The following is a 17,031-nucleotide window of genomic DNA, read 5'->3' on the forward strand; positions in this document are numbered from 1 at the left end:
CTATTCCTTTTTTCCACTGTTCCCTGGATAGATTTCTGGGTGCTCTGGAGGTCAGAGAGTCTTGGGGAGCCCTGTTGTCAGGTTTGGGTGCCTCTAGTTATTCTAGGTTTTGGAAACCAGGCCTGGGGCTGTTCTAGAAAGGGAGAGAGACTTTTCTGGATCCTTACGCCTGCTGAAGCCTCCTCAGGTGGGAAGGGGCCCTGGAAACCCATGGCAGGGTGAGTGACCACCCTAGCAGGACTGGTGGGAGGGATGCTTTGGTGGCAGCAGGGACTAGGGCCCACTCACCAGATCCTGAGGCCCCAGGATCTCTCCTTTGAATCATCCACAGAAATTAACATCAGCCTGCCACAGAAGGGTTGACATTTGGAAGCTCTTAGAAGAAAACAGAGGTTTTTTTTTTTTCATCCAAAGAGTCAAATACAAAAACAGAGGAGTTTTCATGAACATGGATTAGGCAATGGATTTTTAAATATCACACTAAAAGCATAAGTGATGATGGAAAAACATATAAAGTGAACTTCAGAATTACACGGATTTTGTTTCCAAAAGACATTGTCAAGAAAGCAAACAGATCTTTTGCAAATGGGAAAGGAATCTAAAAAGGGAGGGAAAAGAGGAAAAGGAAAGTAAAAAAAATTAAGATATGTTTGTACATGTATTCATTTTTTTGTTTTGTTTTTGATTTTTTGAGATAGGGCCTTGAACTCACTATGTAGCCCAGGAAAGTCATATTTCTGGTAATTTTGTATCAAAATTTTAATAACTTAATTTTGGTTTTGTATCAAAATTATAATAAAGAACTCAAAACTCTATGTAAAAGGACAAATAAGTCCACTACAAACGGGCAAAGGCCTTGAACAGGCATTTCTCCAAGAAGGGATCTATACACATTTCCCACAGGCACACGAGGAGATGCACAGCCTCACTGGTCATCAAGGAAATTCAAGTCAGGGCCACAGAAACATGTGCTTCACTCCCAGAGGAATGGCTTAGCTCTGGGTAGTTTATGTGGGATATGCAGTATTTGTGTTCCTTGGAAGGGACATTTTTAAACAGAGGTCGTCACTGTGCTCTAGTCCCAAAGCTGTTACACTCCTATGGTGCTCCTGTCTTTAAGTGCCACAGAAGAACTGCTCTCACATGGGGCAGGTTCAGCTTACCCCGAGGTTCCCTAGACAGATACTGGGAAGAGCAGATGGGGTTGAGCAAGCTTTGCCCCATGGTCCTGTAGGGACAGACTTAAGCTTAGGGGGCTCCCCTGTAGGGGAGTATGGCAGTTACACTTGTGCCACCTTGCAACCCTGTGTCCCAGCCTGGGCATCTCTGTCATGGCTTTAGAACAGCCTAGTTACAACCATCTCTGTCCTCACCCTGGCCAGTCTGGCTGGACCCAGAGATACACCCTGGTGCCTTCTCCCCTTTCAGAAATAACTGAACAGAGAACTTTCCCAGGATTCTAAGTCCCCTGTGGAGCGCCCCCCCCCCAAACTTTGAGCTCTGTTTCAGCATGACAAAGTTGATAGAGCTTTAGGGACTCCCCCACCATCTGGGAGTCCCGGTGCCTTACAGGGTGAGATTCTGCTGGATTTTGGCACCGTTGCTGTAGCTTCCGGACCCGGAGCTAGGCTTCTCCCAAACTCCCCCAGATCTCCTCAGTGACTTTGTTCCCTAAGTTCAAGACTGAGTGAGCTCACCAGCTGTAGTAACTAAGTAACTACAGAAAAGTAAGTTGCTATGGTGTAAAACTTCTGCACAACTCTCTTTACAGGGCAATAAAGAGACACACGGCCTTGCCCCAAGTATAGCAGTGTGAGATGGTAAAACCACACCTTTCTACAGGACCACTGAGCTAGAGGGCTACTTTCATTAGGGCCCCTCAACCCAGGTGAGGCAGGAGATCAGGGCATGGCTGCTGGGGCCTCCCCACCCTCACCCTAGTGCATGATCAGACAGCCTACTGGCTCAAAGACACATGGCTTCTACCTGGGCGCTGTGGCAACCCTGCATAGATTGGCCCCCAAAGAACATATACTCTCCTGTGGGGTAGAGATCATGTTGCTTCTACAAAGGTCCATGAATCCTTTACTTTCTTGCCTTTGTACTTGTTACTTTCTTGCCTTCATATTTCAAAGTCAATCTCCCTGAACCTTCAAAAAAAATGGCTGAGAACACAGCCTGGTCACTAGGTTCAGGTTTTTTTTTTTTCTTTTTCTTGTTGGTACAGAGTTTCACTATGCATTGCAAGCTAGTCTTGAACTCACTTTGTAACCCAGGCTGGCCTCAAACTCGCTGGTGATCCTCTGGCCTCAGCCTGAGTGCTGGGATTCCAGGTGTGCATTACCACACCCAGTCCAAATTCTTTTTTTTTTTTTTGCTTTTATTTTTATTATTTCAGTATTGAGCTACAGCCCCATCCCTTTTAAAAAAATTTTAAAAAATCATTAAGTTGGCTCAAACTTGCAATATCCCTGCCTCAGCTTCCCACAGTGCTTGGATTACAGGTGTGAACCACCACACTTGGCTCAGGCTGTTTTATCAGGGTCTATGAATTATTAATGAGGAGAGGTGGGTAATTGGGACTGAGAGTTTAAAAGGTTGTCATCTTACAGACAAGTGTGGCATTTGTTCAACACAAGAAGAGGCACTGACTCAAACTCAGAAGTCTTTAGCATTTAATAGTAAGTAATCTGTAATTAATAGCACTCTTATCAATGAAACAGTAGTCACCACCACTTCTAACTGCAGGTCTGCCCAGTACCTTGAGATCTTTGTTGGTGCTAAGGAAGCTTTTCCTCCTGGAAGATCTCCTACACCTCCAAACCGAGGCATCCATCTACCGTAGGTTGTTTCCCCTACCAAGCTCCCTGAGGCAGGGACAGCCCATGTTCAGTTCTGAGTGCTGTCTGTGTAGTGACTCCAAGTATGGCTGGCCACTGTGAGGAACTATTCAGACTGCTTCAAAGCTCAGGGGTATCTAAGGACACCTAAGGACGTGACCCCCCCTTGTGTAGTGCAGGTGTACAATGATACACAGTTTTGCAACCATGACTTAGCACAGGCGAGCATGCACACACTGGTTACAGCTGCATGTAAGAATGTAAATGTGAGGTAACATCCTCTATAGAATTACACAACAAAGACGCTCTTGTTCTTGTGCGTTGGCTCATGTGCTCTGCATGTGCTTGCTTTATGCTGCCTGCTGTTGCTGATGTCTTGTACACATGCATTCTTTAACCTTGGGTCCTCATCTGTGAAAATCTTCCTGAGGCCCCCTGAGTGGGCCGATGTTGAGGACCACTAATTCACAAGGGTTAATTTTGCATACTTCCCTAACAGATGATAAGATGGAGGCTTGGGATTATCAAGATTATCAAATAAGGATTACCTCCTATTTGAGATTTCCCACTGACTCTTCATAGCACATGATCGTCTACACCCTCTTGAGTCTGAGTCTCCTGCCAAAATGTAACCTTTGCTAGCCCTGCTATCACTGTATACACCTAATAAATAGTGGCTGCCTTGGGAACGGAGGGGACTGATCCGGAGACTCCCAGCCACTGATGCAATACTCTATTCGTCTCTCTTTTTTATTTCTCTGGCTGTGCTCTCAGGACAGACAATCGGAACTCTTAGCTGACACCATAGGCTGACACCACCCAAGTTGCTTCTTTATTCCCAGAGCCTGGGGTCCTCCTGATGGATTCTTGCCTCTCTGTCCATCACCCCTCTCCCCTAATTCTTGGGCTCTGGCTCTGACCCTGTTGTGTCCTTGGCATGGCCAGAATGCCTCTGTTGGGACAGAAAGGATGCAGTCTGTCTGGGCTTTGATGTTGGTGAGGGCTAGAGTCTCGTGTCCCTTTCCCTCTGTACCTGCTCCAGGGATGGAGTCTTGATGCGGTCCCTCTACCCTGCTTCCCTACCGAGCCTGCCAGACTATCTCCCAAAGTACCCACTTTTCAGAACTCCTCCAGAAGGTACACCCTGGCTTTGACTTTCCAGACCCCAGGAAGGCTTCTGGTCTGCCACCTCTTGCCCAGTCCTCCCATCCCATGTGCCTGCCAGCTGGCCCATGGTTCATGGCCTGGCCTGCCATGGCACTGCCCTCACCCTGGCCACCTGCAACCTTTCTTCTTGTCCCCACCCAGCCACACACTGCACTCCCCACTCTAGCAGCCTCCCTGCTGCCATACACAACACTACTCCTCCGCAGCCCACCTCCAGGGTTCCCACAGCACTCCAGAATCACCTGCAGGTTCTCGGGGACATTGCCCCTCCTCTGCTCCTCCCCCTTCCCTTGCTATGGTACTGCCACGTTTGGCTACCTCCATCTGTTCCACCACCTTGGGCAATCTTCACTGTCTGTGAAGCTGATGGCACAGGCAGAGTCCTGCCTCCTCTAGGGAACCTTCCTGGTGGCCTCTGATGTCACAGCTTCCCAAGAGCCCAGACCCCCAGGGAGTTATCTGCCTTGGCATCTCTGGTGCCTGACTGTGCACAGAATGTGTGACACATGAAAGGAGCTGTGTGGGTTCCTGGCTTTCTGTAACAAGGCACCATGAACTGGTGACTTTTAGTCACAGAAATTTATTATCTCATAATTCTGGAAGCCATTAGGTGGAAATCAAAGTGTGGGCAGGGATGACTCCTTCGGGGTTTCCTTCTGACGCTATCTCCTGTCTCAGCTTTGGTGAACTTCAGCAACCCTGGCCCGGTTCCCTGGCGTATCTACATATCTCTACAGTCCTTGACTCTCTCCTGCTTACCCTTTTTGGAGTGCCACTCCTTTTCCATAGTTCCAGCCCACATTACGTGCCCCACAGCCTACCTGGCTCATAAGGTGTTCTCTCTCTCTCTCTCTCTTGAGACAGGGTCTTGCTATGTAGTTCAGCCAGGCATTGAACTCACTATGTAGCCTACATTGGTCTCAAAGTTACGGCATCCTCCTACCTCAGCCTCCAGGGTGTCATGCCTGTAACTTTGCTTTCCCTTATTTATTGGTTTGTTTGTTTATTTATTTTTGAGACAGGGTCTCACTCTAATTCAGGCTGGCCTTGAACTCATGGAACTCCTTCTGCCTCAACTGTACTGGAATTATAGGCATGCACCACCATACCAGATGACCTCATCTCAACTAATTACAGCTGCAAAGATCCTATTTCTTAATTAAATCACTTGCCGAGTGCCAGGTGGACAGGAATTTCGGGGGACACTTTCTCACCCCATAAAGGTGCTCAGTAATCCTTTGTGGCATGCTGGCTTCTCATTCTTTCTTTCTTTTTTTTTTTATTTAAAGAGAAAAAAAGAAAGGAAATAAAAAAACAAAGCAGTAAAAGGGTGCAAATAATACAGAATTTCAAGAAAAAAATACAGCAAGAAGTCACTAGTTAACAGGTTACATATTGTCATCTTAGAAACTTTTGTCCAAATTATAAAATTAAAGCATATAAAGTGGACATTCATACAGTGAGATTGCAGACACTTCTGTACAGTGATCCAACAAAAGCTCAGTAGGTTTTCCATCCTACACACTCAAACATACATGCAGTTATATCCCTTAGACCACCTCCCTTTCCTCTCTTTTTTACAATAACAATTACACTTTTTGGTTTTTTTTACTCCCACAGTTCTTATTACTTTTTTTTGAAGAGAATAAAACCTAACGTGACTAAACAAAACAGAGTCGGTTAGAACAGAAGGATGGACATAGTACATGAGGCAAAAATAGAATATGAGGTGATCAAAAATGGTTACCATTGTGCCTCTTGCTATTTTTAAAAAGAGTTGCCTATATCATCAGGTATAATAGAATTGATCAAAACAGTACAGAACAAGACCAATAAAACCTACACTGGAGACCTTACAGGACTTCAAAAGAAGATAATAATCAAACCATAATGGGCATCATAGTAAATCTTATTGCCTTCAAAGTGGTTGCCTATACCCTCAAACTTGATACTATCAAACAAAATAGAATATAGTAAAATCAGACAGAACAAGATGGGGAGAGCAATACTGGGGTTCAAATCAGGTTAATAGGAAAACAAAAAAGTTATTATAATATATCCTGCTATTTTTTAATTTAGTTTTCCCTTAATTGAAAAAATATATTAATTTTTTTAAAAAAGGGTGGAGATTGAGATAAAAGAGGACACTGTAATAGAACAACACAGGTCAGAACTGAACAATTTAAGCATCATTGTGTTTCACCCCCAGATAATCTAATATAATAGTAGTCACCATAGTGCCTCTTTCCTTGAATTATTTGAGTATAACTTCGTATACTATAGCATCAAGCATATCAAGACAGTGTGAAGCCATTCAAGAGAATGAAAGAATTACAGGGTATTTAGAACCAGTTAACAGAAAATGAACAACGGTTTCTATAATATCTCTTTGCCTATAAAAAATTTTGTTTATACTATCGCATATAATAAAATATAGTAAGATACAACATGCTAAAACCAGTGGAAATAGATGTACAACAGCTTGATGGGACTTCAAAACAAGATGATATTAAATCAGCACTAGTTTTTATGATGTGTTGTTTTCTTCAGAATAGCTATTCGTACTATCACTGATACTAAAATCGAACAACCCAGGTTAAAACCATTGCAATTAATGAGTGAAAACATTATATGGATTCAAACCAATATGATTGGGAATCATGATTACCACATACTTTTATGTATTCTTATCATTTCTTACACTAGGGAAAATATTCAGTATTTATACATGTGAGTTTGATTTATTTCACTTATGAGTATGGTCTCAAGCTGCGTCCATTTATTGATAAATATCTCAATGTGATCATTCTTTATAGCTGAGTAGTACTCCATTGTATAAAAATACCACAACTTTTTTATCCATTCCTCAGTTGATGGACACTTAGGTTGTTTCCAAGATCTGGCTTCTCATTCTCCAGATGCAGCCTAAGGGCCACCTCTCCTCAAGGTCTTCCAGGGCGTCTCTGGCCTCACCCGATCCCCGTCAGCCTCCCTCTTCCTTTAATGTCTATGTGGGTGTGAAGGTAGCATTTCCTGCTAAATTCAGCATTTTGGCTGGACATAAATCTACCTTAGGAATTTTGCATCATTCCATAGGTAGACTGTTGTATAAACTCGGCATTGAAACAAGTTCAGGTCTCTCCTAAAATAAAACGAAAATAGGACTCTATCTTCCCGTTGCTGGCCCTCGCTCTGGCTCTAGGCTGCTCCACAGTGGGACTTGGTGTGACAGGCACCTCCTCTCCCTGGCTGTTTCCACATTTCCTGTGCTCTCTCGTGTCCAGCTTCAGGCCCTTCTGGTGACTCCCACGTTGACATGTGCCTTTAATCCTCATTTACCTGGGTCATCTGATACCGCGGACACCACCACCTTCTTACCGTTTTCTCTCTCCTTGGTCAGTACGGTGAAATCCTCTTCTGGATGTGCTGTCTCCTCTGGCTACTCTGCCTCTGCTTCTCATCTGTTCTTGGTCTTCACATGATGGCGTTGCAGTGGCTTTGACCTTGACCTCTTCTCACTTCACCCCATGGCTGTCACTGACTGGGGGGAGGTGTCCTTTGCTAGTGCTCTCCATCAGAAGAGGTGCAGAATTACCTGGGGACAAGAGTAAGACACTGACTCTGACACTTAGGCATAAGGAGAAAACTGGGAAGACAAGCTCAGTGGGTTGAATTTTAATGGTCTTAGGTTATTTGGGCTCTGGTTTTTTGTTATTATTTCTGACCACCAAGTCTTTGAAGGCTGAGCTGACTCCCCACCTCTTGTTTTCTGGTATGTTATCTAATGTTATAGCCTTATGGGCCACACCTTAAGTTCCAGTTTTCTGGAGTAGTTTTTAGGCCCTCAACGCTGAGGCTCAGCCTAGGTGTCTTAGTTCTGGCCACCACCTGCATCTCATGACTCCGTATCTTATGAGTGCAGCCTCCACACCCAATCTGCATCTGTACTCATGTGCCTCAAAGGCCCTTAAAACTCAGATGAGGGCCAGGGATATAGTTCAGGGGCACAGCGTCTGCCTGGCAAGGTTGAGAGTTCAATTCCTGGTATCAAAACCAAACCAAAACAAACAAACAAAAAAAGTAAAACCCAATATGACCAGGGCTTGTATGTTGCTGATTTCATCTGCTGTTGCTGCTTATCTTGGGCTGTCTTTCTCTTTCTTTTTTAAGGAAGCTGGGGTGGAACACAGGGCCTCATGTGTGCCAGGCAAGAGCTCTGCCACTGAGCTACCACGGTGAACCTGGCACTCTGAAGTGCTCCCAGGTTCAGTGAAAGGCGTCCCTTAGGTGCCTGAGCAGAAATCCAGGAGAGCCCTTGACCTTCCATCGCCCCATATCCAACCCATAACTGAGTCCTGCTCAAAGCTGGCCATTTGCCCTCCTATCTAACTGCCCCCCATGCCAGCCACTGCCACCCATTGTGCAGCTCAGACTTCACAGCCCTTCGTACCCTGACTAGACTGGTCTTCCTGATATGGGAACATCTCACCCTGCTGCCAGCTCCTCTTAAACGGAGCAGTGGTTTCCCTGGAATTGCAGAGGGCAGTGAGCCACTGGGCTGCTGTAAGGGCTCCCCAAAACCTGGCCTTGCCCCCCTCCAGACCCAGTCACTGCACCCCGGCCTTCTCTGCTTGCGGCTTTCCATCTCTCAGTTCTCCCTGCGTGGAACACTGTCCTGACTGTCTGGAGGACTCTTGTCACACCAGACAGCGGCTTGCATGTCCCCTTCACTGGAAAGCCTCCCTTGATCTCTCTGGCAAGACCAGTTCCCCAGTGAGTCCTCCTCCCAGCACCTCCTGCCTCTCCTTTTTTGTTTTTTGAGGCAGAGTCTCATTCTGTAGCCCAAGCTGATCTTGGACTTGAGCTGACCCTCCTGCCTCAGCCTCCCAAGTGCTGGGATCACAGGTGTGCACCTCCACACCTGGTTTACCTCATCTTTCTACAATTGTGCAGTAACATTGATTTGAATTGGGATTTAGACAACTTTTTCTGTACAAGGCCACTTAGTAAATATTTCAGAATTGTGGACAAAAACTACCCCCCACAAGACCCCTAAAACAAAAGAAAAGAAAACAAAACAAACAAAAAACTGTTGCAATTACTCAGATCCATGTAGTAGTGCAAAAGCATCCATAGACAACAGAAAACAGTGAACAGGTTTGTGTTCAGAAGACTGTTTAAGGGAACCCAATTTGGATTACCACAGGGTTAAGTATAATTCTGATGTGTCACAAAATATTCTTTTTTCCCTTACAAAATATAAAAACCATTATGAACTCATACAAAAACTAGCAGTGATCTATGGTTTATAGCTGACCTCTGATTTAAATAATTCTGTGATTAACCTCTCTGTCACACTATTGCAGGAAAACCTGGAAGACTCTTTGCACTAAGGACTCTGGAAGGCAACTTTATTTTTAGTGCCGGCAGGCTGGGGAGTCCAAATCACCAGCCATAAGCCAGTGTAGAGTTCAGTTTCAAGATAGTTTGTGAGCAGGAAGTACAAGGCAGATGGCAGGTTATTACATGATTGCTTACATGAATTAAGTCGTATGTTGTCAAGCAAGCTAGTTCTAGGTGGATTTACTTAAAAGGAATTGTTTATCGTAAGGTAGGAACATTCTGGATGGAGGAGGGGGGTCTGAGCAGAGCAAGTTCAGTTGAATGCATCCTTAACTGGGCCACTCTGTCTCAGACATGAAGACCTTAAACCAGTTGGAAAAACTATAAATATTTTCTGAGGCAGGGAAAAACACAAGCCTTGCAACTGGACACAGGCAAGTTGACCTGGAGCATTATCCTGGAGAAGGAGCTGGACACAGACAGTCACAGCTGACTGAGCTTAGCAGGCTGACCTCGTGACAGGCAGCACAGGCACAGTTACAGGCCACTAACTGATTTTAATGTTTGCTACAAACTGTCCATAAGTTTGCTATTCTATAATTCTGTCCTTACAGGGCATTGCTGTATGATAAGCTCTGTGAGGACAGGAACTGAATCTCTCTTAGATCACAGTGTGTTCTGCTGCCTGACACATGCTGGGAAAGAATACTCTTCCCCTTTTCTGACTTATGTCTCCACCCCTCATGTTTGTTGAGTGAAGAAAACAACTCAGATCAGCTCACTAAATCTGTGAGGTGGTTACTACTGTTATTGTGTGTGTGTGTGTGTGTGTGTGTGTGTGTGTGTGTGTTTAGATGAGAAATCTAAGTCACACACAGGTTAAGTCTGTGTCTTAGTCATTTTCCTTGCTCCTGAGACAATACCTGGTACCCACAACTTAAAGGAGTAGTAGAGGTTTTGGGAGGGGGTCACAGTTTGCAGAGGTTTCAGTCCATAGCCAGCCGGGTGGCAGGGCAGAGGGACACTGCAGAGGAGAAACTGCTCATGGGATGGCAGATGGGAAGCAGATAGTGAAGAGAAGGGCAGGGAAGGGAAGACAACCCTTTCAGGCCACACCGCAAGGCCCAAGTCCTCCACAGGGCAGCCATAGGCTCCATAACGCACTCACCTTTCCAAAGCCCACCTTAGGGTTATAAGGCTTTGGGGGACATCTTGGTTTAAACCAGAACATTAAGTAACCTGTGTCAGGTGACACTGTTGTAAGCAGTCGAGCTGTCACGTGAAGCAGGCAGTCTAGCTTAGGAACCCGTGAGCCTAATCACCATCTCCCATCCTGTCCAGCTGGGACATCCACCATGTCTCAGGTCAACTACAGTTCTTCAGGGGAGGCCCCCTGACCTGCAGGGGCATCACTCCTTAGTCATCTCCTTCCCCCAGAGCCTGTCCCAGTGTGGCCACCACTGTGAGCCGTGTCAGGCTGCCCCAAAGATGTACTGTGGCAGGGCATGGGTCCATGTGGCTGTCGGCGGAATCCACTGGGCTAAGCATTGTGCCACTCAGGGACATATATGAAACACTGGAGCCAAGTGGGCAGAGATCTAAACACGTCATCGCCAGTCGCAAGGTTTGCAGTGTGAAACACAAAAGTGACACAGCTCTTCTCTTCCAGGCCGGGAGACTGTGGCCCCAAATGAGGAAGAGGCAGTTTCCAGATCATTTGGTAGGAAACCATAAACTGTGTAACTGGTGCCCGAGGCAAAGGGGCGTGGCTACAGGAATTCATTGTTTTGCGTACTGCAAATTGAACCTTCACACTGATCTACATCTTCAGCCCTTTACTGTGATCCTCCTGCCTCAGCCTGCCAGAGTACTGGGATTACAGACATGCCTCACCACTGACTACAGGATGTCCTTTAACTTTTCTCCTACGGTATCAGTGTACCTACCCGTTTCTAACCACAGGGGGCACCCACCTCCCTTCCTTTAGCCACTGAATCCTGTAAGTGTCCTCCAGACCTGTGACATCAACTATGGTGAGATCACGAAACCACTTGCTTCTGGCTCAAAATTTAAGGGTATGCCTAAAAGCTCTGTAACCACAGAGCTTTATTAAAAAAAAAAAAATCAGACCAGCAAACCATGGCCCAGGGGGCAGGTTGTTTGGTTTTGTAAATAACATTTCACTGGAACCAGGGCTGGGATTTGAGGTAGCATGTGTAAGCTCCAGTTCAAATCTGGTCTTTTTGTGCAGTTTTAAAATTCTGCCAAGTGTGGGTTTGGGGATTAATTTAGAGACATAGTTGCATCAAAATGCTATTTATCTTGATTATCGAGTTAACATGTTCCTTTACTTCACCCCGAGTCCTAAAGCTCCCCTTGTTTCCTAGTCTTCTGAGCTGAGAAAATGCAGTAGCTACAAGCCTTGGCAAGCCAGCAGTTTGCCCTGTGCCTGGCATGGGCTGAGAAGGCCGCCTCTCTGCCTCTCACAGCTACAGGATGGGGCTCAGCCTTCAAGAACCTTCCATCTCCAGGGGGAGATAGAGGGGGCACTAGTGGCTCCTTCGTCCCCAGCTAGGTGTACACGGTGGGCACATGAACTTTGCTTCAGGAGGAAGACCTGGCAAAGGAGAAGGAAGTTGGGGTGTGCCACACTTGGGCCACCCTTGCCAGGCCTTGCCAGGCCCCGGAAAAGATGAGTGCCCCCTTCCTCCCTCTCTGGGGTGGGGGTGGGGGCCCCTGGGTCCTGTCAACTCTCAGTGAAGCACATGGATGTGTCAGGCACATGTGCAGCGCTGGAGGCTCACAGGTGTGGCACCGAGCTGACCTTGAGTCTGGTGGTGAATTCACGCTCCAAACACATGCAGTGTGGGTGCCAGAAGGGAGATGAGTAGAGGGTGTCAGGGGCTCAGAGAGGGGCATTGCACCTGGCTAGGGTGGGGTACAGTTGGAGACTGGCTTCCTGGAGCTGACCTTAGCTGAGTCTTAAGGAATGAGCAGGAGTAAGAGTGGCAAGGGAGTTGGGCGGGCAGGGTGCTCCAGGCAAAGGCCCCGAAGTGGGGTGCTCTGGGTGCTAGAAGGGAGGTCATTGAGGGGGCTCATGAAGCCCATGCGGGCTACTGCAACTGATAGCTGGGCCAACAACTGGGAAGTGGGTTAGGGAGAGACTTGGCTTGTAGGCCAGGCTGAAGATGACCCAGTCCTTGCAAGCTGGTGGGTCCTTTGCCCAAACTGCAGAGGCAGGCTTACGCTCCTGACAGTCAAGGGTACCCACGACGTCAGGCAAGGCTTCTGTTTCTTCCTGCCCTGTCCCTGAGCACACTACCCTCCAGGGTGGGGAGGGGACATGGGGCCTTCCATGCTCTTGCCATGGGTCTTGGTCCCCACCACTGTCCATGTGTGGAGTGAGATGAGGAGTCCTGCGGCTTTCTCTGGCCCCTCCTGAGTCTGATCTGAACTGAGAGGAACAATGAGAAAGCAGCACAGACGGCTTTGCTGGGCTTTTGCCTCTTGCTGCCACCTCTAGTGAGAACCAGAACAAAACCGTGGCACGTACTGGTAACACAAGTCAAAGAATCACTTTTGCATTTTGCAGTGAACTTGGGCAAATGCACAACATGAGTTTCACTGTGTCTCCTCGTCCCGCTGATCACTGGTCCTGTGTGTATAAGGCTGGGCAGAAGCACTCGAGGAGGGCTTGTCACAGAGTTGGGGGAGGCTATGGGAAAGTTATTTTCTTTTCCCATAGTGTGCAGACTTTCTACGAGGAATGCATTACAGGAAAAGTGGAGTAACATGGTGGTTAACAAAGCAGACTGCCTGGCTTTGAATCCTGACTTCCAAGGTGGAGGTGGTGACACATCTCACCTTCAGCAAGTTTAGTTAACCTTGCATCCCTCCCTTTCCTCACTGGTACCACTGGGATAAGTAATACATATTCATAAGGTCCCTAGGCACATTAAATGGGTTACGCACATTCCATTTGCAGTGAGCTGTGGCTGGAACTCAGGAGGCACTACATAGTTTGTTAAAGGCAAATTGCTTTTTTTTTTTGAGACAGGGCTTCACTATGCAGCTCATGTTCAAATTGCTTTTGTTTTTATCTTTTTATTAATAAAACACTTGATTACAAACTTCTCCAGAATATAAACTGATTTTGTATCGAGACCCTTTGAGACTTTCAGAACTATACATAACATAAGCTTATGATTGATTGTTATAATATTCTGCTCTCCAATCTAGAAAATATACTTCAAGATAACAAAGAGGGGAGAGGGTGGGGTGGGTCAAAAAAAGAGGGGGGAGTCTAAACTGTTTTACAGAGAAAACCAATGAGCATAAAAATAACCAACTCAACACGAAAAAAAAATCCAATCCAGAAACAGATTCTGCAAAGCCTGTTAATTCTCCAGCTTAAAATAAATTCTTTCTCAAGGGAAAATAATTCCATCATGGCAATTATAAACCAGTACCACTCTCCTAAAGGGAAATTTTATCAAATGTAAGGAAAATGTAATAGAGCCAGGGGTGCAACTCAGCGGCACAGCACCTGCTTGGCAAGCATGAGGTCCTAGGTTCAATTCCTGATACCAAAAAAAGAAAAATGTAATAAAGCGTTTAGAAAATGAAGAAAAGTAATTTCCACATTGGGCCATAAGCGTACTAAATACTTTGTGTTCACCCACCTGGCCTTCATTAGAATCAAACCCCCGTTCACATAGGTGATATGAACATGAATATCATAAAACCAAGCTCTAAACTAGTTTTTCAACTTTAACCTCAGGAGAACCAATTGAAGAGCTTCAAAATCCAAGAACAGACAGGTGCCAAACCTTTTTTCCCTCTACTCTTTTCTTGCCTTGTTCCTTTCTCTCGTTTCTATGTTCCTTTCCTCCTTAGAGACTACATCTCGGCCTTTTCTCCTTTTGACGCTTAGGCTTTTCTGTACTGCCCTGCAAAGGTTTTGTTTTTAATTTTCTTTCTTTCTTTGGATGCTCTTGTGTTCTCTAAATCTGCCTCTTCAAGGCTTCACTTCATCTTGTGCATAGACTGCTCCTCCTGTGGTTTTCTCTTTCTTCGGGTGCCTTCTTCTTTTCCAGTGACCCATTTCATGGGCATCAAGTCCCCACAAAAAATGATGCCTATTTGTAGTTAGGTATAGGTTATAATAGAATTCAAGTATGTGTAATGATTAAATCAGAGTATTTAGCATTTCTATCTCTTTAACTATTATTGCTAACCCACCTTAATATTTCCCCTTCGAGGTGCATACTGAAGCATGCCAAGGAGCCCTGACAGTTTGGTTTGCCCACCCAAAGTATAGGCAACATTGCGTTTTGGTTTTAGGAAGTACTAAAAAGAGCTTGAGGACCGTTAGAGGCCCCAGACCTCCAAGCAAAGAACGGCTGTTTAAGAAACCCAGTAACAAACTAGGTATGGGGATACATGCCTTAATCCCAACGCCGAGGGAGGCTGAGGCCAGAAGATTGCTAAATTCAACTCCTGTGTGGGCGATGTAGCAAGACTATCTCAAAATGAAAAATCAAAAGGGTGGATTATAGCTCGGCAGTACTAAGCCCTGAATTTGATCCCTCGTTCTGCAAAAACAAAAAGCCAGGAACACCCCTATTCCTTTGGGCATGTGCCCCAAGGGGTCACAGCTCCTTACCATGTGCCATTCGCTAGGATCACCGGGAGCCAGGAGCAGAAAGGAAGCAGCCCCCTGCGCATCAGCTCCCTGGTACGGAGGACTCCGAGATCCACGCAGCCCTGCTGTCTAACTAGGCTGTACCCTCACCTCCTCAGCCCAGCCAGGAAGGACACTCAGTCTTCCTCTGGCTTTCCCTGAGAAGAGTGAAGGCTGGAATAAAAGCCACTGGCACTGAGGGAAGACTGCTGGGAAGGCCACCAGGTAGGTCATAGCCAGGGTTTGCTCAGAGGAGCCAAAGGGATCGCACTCCCCAAAGACCTTCAGAGCTCATCCTTCACGCTCCTCCCCGCCATTCAAAATGAGCATGTCAAAGAGAGAATTGGGTCACTGAGTTTTCCAGGAATGGGCCAGGTCGGGTGGAATTTTGCAATCCGTGTGGTCAGGCCTGGCTGGCAGCTGCTTTGCTTTAGGGATTTTCTCCCTTATGACTTGAATCATTTCCTCTTCAGAGTCAATCTTTAACATTACCCAGAGCCCTGGTTTTGGAATGCCCTGGAACAGTGTCCGGTTGAGGATAGAACCCTTTGCTCCCCGAAAAGGGCTGAGACCAGGGTCCCTCAGCAGAGGCCTGGCCTGGATCAAGCCTGTCTGTAGGCTTCCACACACCCCTCTGGGTAGGTAGATGGCAGACCTGGATATGGACAGAGCCTGAGTGGAATCTGCAGCCTGGGAGGCCGAGGGAGGGTGCAGGGTAGTGTATGTGCAGGGAAAGTTGGAGGGCAGACAGGAAAGGGTTAAGGGCCTCACTGAGGTTCCTAAGAAATAAAGGAGTTAAACTCCTCCCTGAGAGAGAGAGTAGCTCAGAAGGCTGGCTGGCTCTCCTCACAGCAAGGCTCAGGTCCCTCCTCCCTTCACCTCCATGAAGCACAAAGCAAAGGCGAGGAGGACTGTCATAAAACCTCAGTGTATCAGACATACACTAACACCTAAGCACCCACATGCCCGAATATCTAAGAACATATATACAATTATTCTCACCATATTAACACACTTGAAGGTACATGTGTCCCTTTTACTCATTCAGCCTTGAATGTAGCTCTGCTGGAAATCTCCCAAGATGAGCACCTGGACAGCACAGAGAGACCATCCAAGTGCTTACTGAAGAATGTACACATGGGCAGTGGAAGAGACAATGATTAAGGCAAGGGCTCAGAGCCCAGGTGGTCAGGCAGGTGATAGCAGCTCTCCCTGGGGAGAAGTCCGTTCTTGCAGTGTAATAAAAGCCAGAACAAAGACTGCCTCCTCTGTGCTGGCTGCGGACTCCTCACTTCAGGTCGGTAACTATCCATCTAGTTATTTTCTCTCCTTTTTCCAACACAATGATTTCGCTTCCCCATTTCTCTTCTCTTTCCAATAAAGTGACTTGGTTACTCCTTTTGAACTTATAACTCTTTTCTCTTAAAGAGAAAAAATAAAAACAAAAATACAGAATTTCTCAAAAACAAGGTAATAGGAAATTGACCATGGTAACTGATAAAAGATAGCTAAGATAATTATACTACCAATTTCTCTTAGTTCATTGAAGAAGTTTGTGCTGATATTGTCTGATCAAATATATATGACTATATCTTACAACCTGAGCAACTACTTTGAAGACAACAATATGCAATATATAACTGTTTTATTAGTGTAGACTTTAAAAAAAATTTTTTTTAAACAGAACTTAGATAAAAATTTCCCCTCTTACCTCTCCCCTCTTACCCAGGCAGCACGGCACCCAGGTGCCCCTCCAGGCCAGAAAATACCAGCTCCAGGAGAAGCTGTGCCCTGGCCTCTGAGGGGCCTAGCTTCTCAGCCTACCAGTTTGGGTGGGATGGGAGGTCGGCCTGGGTTCCTCCACCCTAACCTCCCAGGCCCTAGAGAAGCAGAACTCAGTCACATCACCCCTGTCCCTGTCGGTGCCAGCTTCGGAGGAAGGAGCTGGAGAGAAGCACCTGGCCTCAGCCTCTCTCAGTCTCAGGAGGCGCTTTGGGG

At 46.3% G+C, this 17,031-nt stretch overlaps 1 long non-coding RNA gene across 1 annotated transcript; it reads left to right on the top strand.

The window, feature by feature from the left end:
- Nucleotides 1–15,137: 15,137 nt before the first annotated feature.
- Nucleotides 15,138–16,438, top strand: LOC134474413 (uncharacterized). The gene is made up of 2 exons (XR_010045273.1): nt 15,138–15,258; nt 16,082–16,438. It is a non-coding gene; the product is annotated as an uncharacterized LOC134474413 (long non-coding RNA).
- Nucleotides 16,439–17,031: the final 593 nt, after the last annotated feature.

Source organism: Cavia porcellus, unplaced genomic scaffold (assembly GCF_034190915.1).
Source record: "Cavia porcellus strain 051 isolate PalLab524CR breed Dunkin Hartley unplaced genomic scaffold, mCavPor4.1 scaffold_32, whole genome shotgun sequence".
Taxonomy (NCBI): Eukaryota; Metazoa; Chordata; class Mammalia; order Rodentia; family Caviidae; genus Cavia; species Cavia porcellus.